The following is a 5679-nucleotide window of genomic DNA, read 5'->3' as shown; positions in this document are numbered from 1 at the left end:
AATTAACATCCCAAAGAAGTGAGTGAGAGAGCTCCCTGTTAAAAACAAACAACAACAAAAACAAATTTACTGCCAAGTTCATTTTAATCTCATGTGCTTGAAGATTAGGCAAATATACCCTGAAATATGCAATGCTTTGTATGAGTTACTAAAGTTACACAAAATTCACAGTAAGCACAAAATTAGTATAAAATAAGACTATCAACATTTCTTTCTCCCCACATTTGAGAAATTGATACTTTTGGCTACATAACATATAGCCAAAGGGCTTCTATAGTAAAATTCTCTGGGCAAGTGCTCAGTTTTGCCATCTCTCTCTCAATACACCTTGGTATTAAGTGGGCTGTCGACTCCAAGTTCCCTTTCCTGCTCCCTGACCCTTTTCATCTGCAGACCTTCTTGTTGTCTTTCTACCTCCTACCCTCTAAAACTGCGCGGTACCAGAGTAGCTGCAGCATGCAATAAGGCTGGATGCCCAATTTTCCCTCCTACTTGTTTGTATGCTGTTGCCTTTGCTGGCTGACTGCTCTGACCATTAAACCTGACTTTGTACCACATTTGGGCTCCGTGTCCTTCACATCTGTAAATTATGAGTTACAGGCCACTTGTCATCCTCTCCTGCCAAACTCGTCCTTCCTAACAAAATCATACTTCAGATATGGGGGATCGCTTAAGGAACCTATTGCTTTATAAACACATTGGCATCTTTACCCTGTAAGAGAGGGCAGCATAAGGAAGAAGCATTTCCACTACTTCAGAGACCACTGCAGAGTTCAGACACCTGGCTAACACCAGTGTCTCAGTATCTGCAGCAAGTGTGAGCTCATGGGCCCATGAGGAACACTCTCGGGATTCCCAGATTGGCTGATGACGCATTCCAGATAAGGCTCTGTAGAAACTGGTGAGACAGGTGGGATTTGGTGACTAGTGTTCATCTAATTCCACTAGTAGGTATAGGCTGGGAAGCTTTGAGACAATGGTTTGTATTAGTCTGTCTTCTGAAAGCTTCTTCATAGATGTTGCATCAGCATCTTTGCTTTGTGTTACAGTAGGGCTCTTCAGTTTGCAACAGGGTCCACTAGAGACAGGATTTGCTAATAAATTGGAAAAAACATTTGTTTGAGAAAGCACACTTGGGTGCCCCTGATAAAGTAAAGGAACATCTGACAATCCTTCTTATCAGTCTCCTACTTGGAGTCAATGAGAAATGATAATCTTCTCTCGCAGAATTTCGGGGATCTTTACTCAGAGACTCACATACAGAAGACCCTCATGTTCCATATTGTGGAAATTATCAACTTGAAATGACTTTCACATTATTTTGCTGACGTACTTTTGCAGCACTTTTCTCCAGTTTTATCGGAGCCAAAGAAATTGCCACCGTGCTGTGAACTGAGAGTATTTGACTCTAATGATGGTTAGATTTCAGCAGTGGTAGATGGTAGGTAGGAATGGAAGGAGACAGTTGGAAATTCTTTGAGTAGTGTGTTGGATGTTTTTAATAAATAAATAGACGCAGTAGTAGAGATGCATGTGGTGTTTGTTGGGGATTGTTTTGTTTTCCTGAAAAACGAAGCAGACCAGAGTAAAGGATCAATTTTTCCAAACTTTTTTGAGCATCTTCCAATGGGTATCTAAAAAGACTAAATTTCATACGAAGCACAGTTTCAGGAACCAGAGGGTGGACAGAAGCATGCAGCCACCAGGAATCTGGTTGTACTTACTCGAATAAGAAGTGATTTTGTTGATGACAGACATGCTCAGGAGAATCAAAATAAAGACTTTGCAATGAAAGATACATTTTATTAGTCATTGGAGGATGTGGAGGAAAAAGATACAAGGAGACAGACCATGTGCTGTCTCCTGTTTTGTTTTTTGTTTGTTTGTTTGTTTGAGACACAGTCTCGCTTTGTTGCCCAGGCTAGAGTGAGTGCCGTGGCATCAGCCTAGCTCACAGCAACCTCAAACTCCTGGGCTCAAGTGATCCTTCTGCCTCAGCCTCCCGAGTAGCTGGGACTACAGGCATGTGCCACTATGCCCGGCTAATTTTTTGTATATATATTTTTAGTTGGTCAACTAATTTCTTTCATTTTTAGTAGAGACAGGGTCTCACTCTTGCTCAGGCTGGTTTCGAACACCTGACCTTGAGCAATCCACCCGCCTCAGCATCCCAGAGTGCCGAGGATTACAGGTGTGAACCACCACACCCGGCCTATTTTTTCAATGTTCTGAAATAGTTTATCTTTATGAGTTGCAGTTAGTGACATCTTTAAAAGACTCAGAAGCACTTAAAACGCTCATGCAATTTGTGTCAAATAACATTTTAAGTAAACTTTTATTTACACATAATATGATATAGAAAAATAAGCAAATCTTGGCCAGGCGCACTGGCTCACGCCTGTAATCCTAACACTCTGGGAGGCTGAGGTGGGCAGATCACTCAAGGTCAGGGGTTCGAAACTAGCCTGAGCAAAAGCAAGACCCCACCTCTACTAAAAACAGAAAGAAGTTAATTGGCCAACTAAAAATATATTTTAAAAAATTAGCCAGGCAGAGTGGCGCATGCCTGTAGTCCCAGCTACTCGCAAGGCTGAGGCAGAAGGATCGCTTGAGCCCAGGAGTTTGAGGTTGCTGTGAGCTAGGCTGACGCCACTGCACTCTAGCCCAGGCAACAGAGCAAGACTCTGCCTCAAAAAAAAAAAGAGAGATGGAGAAAGTATAATAGATTTGAATATTAGTACCCTTCTCCATAATACAAATAAACCATCCTATTTATTATAATTTAAAATATGCCTCACCATATTCTATTTTTTACATATGGATATAATATAGTTATGAGACATATGCGGATAATGTGGAAAATTGCAAATGAAAGAATGAATTGACTGACACAATCCTGTTTCTAGTATAAACACGTGACTGTATTTGCAGAGATAGTAATATTTTAGTTATACATACAAATCATTATTATCAACTTATGATGTAACTTTCATTTCTATTAGAATGAACAAAACTAAATTGAACACTTAGTGTTTTATTTAAATCAAAGTATTGCTGGATGTCAATCACAGCTTATTTAGTGGTATGGTTGTAGAAATATTTGCCAGCTGACATAATATATTATGAAGATTACCAACATCAGAATTTCATAGATACTTTTGTATTTAGAAAAGATCACTTTATAAATTAATATATCCTAGTTATTGCTACAGAAGTGAGCTTTTACCTTTTACATAAAAGTTACTTAATACAATCTTATTACAAAGAGGCACACTTATAGGCTTATAGGTTGATGTTGATTTTTAAGACCTTTCTTCATGATGAAGTTATATCTAAAACAGTATTGAAACTACATTGTAGTAATTAAATGTTCTGCAATCTATCATTTTTTTTATTAAATACCATGTTTTATTTTTAATCAAATGTTTGTATCATTGAGCTTCCTCAATATACTGTTTTTGAGTTTTCACATATATGGATACTGGCTGAGTTTTGTTGGACTCAATGGAAATCCAGTATATGCAGGTGATGCTGCAATGTAAGAATGTGGTGGGAAGATTGGTTTGTACTGAGTCTGATGAATGGTTGGGGATGGTAACAGACGGGGATTTATGCCCACTGGGACTTGGTGAACTATGCCACTGGGATGGGAGGTATTATAGGTTGGATGCTGTAACACAGGTCTTGAGGTACATGGAGAGGCTAAGAGGTGGGCCACTGGTGCAGCACTACTCAGGGTAGCTGATGATGAGTATGGAAGTAGAGTAGGCTGTCCTCCGAGGTGTGTATTTCCAGCCAGATGGGCATGCACTGCAGCATGATCGGGACTTCCATGAGAAAGAGTGAAGGGATTACTAGTAACACTAGTAGGGATATAAGCTTGCTGTCTTCGATGTCCGAAGTTTCCATTCCACTCTTGATGCCCAGATCCAAAGTGCTGGACCTGGCTGAAGTTCAAATGCTGCTGCTGGAATGCTGATGTCAATTTCTGCTGACGATTACACACTGCAGAAGGCTGGTTTAATCTTCCAGGGGCAGATCTTCCTTTTATTAATGGCTGGCATATAGAATCTGTGTTTGCCATATGCTCGTCAGCATTTAAGCCATTTTCTAGTCCCACTGGTGGCACCACAACAGTACAAACAGCTGGCTTGGTTTCTGTGTCAGCAGAAGTTACCAGTTCTGTGTTTTGATGGGTGTCCTCCACAAAAGTGCTCTCTGCAAACGGACTGTCATGCCCAGAAGAGTCTGATGTTGGAGAGCCATCCACAGTATCACAACCACTTTCTTGCTCTTCATCTGACATACTATTCGGTCTCTTGCAAGGCGATGGGCTGGACTGCCCTGAGGAACTGGTGCTCAGAGTACTATCAGGACTACTTAATGAACACATCCGATCAATGTTCAAAGTGCTCTGGCAAGCTTCACAATCTAGACTACCTTTACATTCTCTCAGTGAATGTCTCTGTGAAGTCTCCTCCTCATCAGTGTCACTGCTAATAGTGATCACGCTCACTGCAGGACTTGGGAAGTCAGCAATGATAATGGTTTGCCGCTGCTTGTCTGAAACCGATGAATCAGAGTCCTGTCTGACAGATGTTTCACAGCAATTTCTTGCCTCTCCTCCTGAGTTATGATTGCCCTGTGTTTCTATACAACTTACTTCCCCGACATCTTTCCCATTTATTATCTTTGGAGAAATAAGTGCTGAATGTGGGATATTGGTATTCTGCAATGAATTACTCCTGTTCTGGCACAGTTTATTTTTCTTAGTGGTGGGAGGCTGAGGCCAGACAACATGTGCAATGCCCACACTAATTGGCTGAGGGGCAGATAAAGTTATCTGATTGGTTAGAAGAGGTTGAGGCATCACTGAGTTATAATGATTGCTGCGTGAAATCATTTTCCCCCAGTCTCCAAGCCTCTGTGAACCAGCCACACCCTCAGAAGTTAGTGTAGTAGTAGCAGGAGCCATAGGTGTTACCTGTTGCCAGGCAGGTACCAGCATCTGCTGTGTTCTACCAGACCATGTCTGAGAAAGAACTCCCGGTCGGATCTGTAGTGGCTGCACAGCTGGAGCCTGAGTTACCAGTGGAACTGTATTATCTACCTTATCGAATAGCTAGTGGGTTTACCATGTGTTGCAGGAATACCTTGAATAGCTGGGGGACAGATAATCAGTGTCTGCTGAAAAGCATCACCACAACCAAACTGAGCAGTTCCTGCCTGCAGAGGTATTCCATGATGCACAACTGAATGAGCAGATGTGGTTAATACCTGGCTTCTTAATGTTCCAATTTTAGTAAAATTTGCTGTCAGAGTAGCAGTACTGCTTGAAGCAACTGGTCTTAAAAGTGAAGATTTATTGTGATTATTTGTGTCACATGAATTTAGGTGGGACTTACAAATATCCATAATATGAAAACAGGACTTTACATGGTTGCTATGAGGGAAATCTAGAAGATGTTTCATATTAACAAAAGAATGGTTCAGAGTCTCAGCTGGAGTAATTCTTAAATCTGCATCAATCAGCAACATTTTCTTCAACAGACTAACAAATTCTCTTCTATCAGCTTTCTCAGCCAAAAGATCACTTCCTTCCAAATCCATCACTGTGTTCACATTCGCTATATCATCCAGACTGTTGAATATGTACTTTCTGGCTTCTTTAGATTTCAT

At 40.9% G+C, this 5679-nt stretch overlaps 1 pseudogene; it reads right to left on the bottom strand.

The window, feature by feature from the left end:
• Positions 1-3392: 3392 nt before the first annotated feature.
• Positions 3393-5234, bottom strand: LOC142874792 (homeodomain-interacting protein kinase 3 pseudogene; annotated as a pseudogene).
• Between the last annotated feature and the right edge of the window lie 445 nt (positions 5235-5679).

Source organism: Microcebus murinus, chromosome 13, assembly GCF_040939455.1.
Source record: "Microcebus murinus isolate Inina chromosome 13, M.murinus_Inina_mat1.0, whole genome shotgun sequence".
In the NCBI taxonomy this organism is placed as follows: Eukaryota; Metazoa; Chordata; class Mammalia; order Primates; family Cheirogaleidae; genus Microcebus; species Microcebus murinus.
This window is presented reverse-complemented; position numbering and strand designations above follow the sequence as displayed.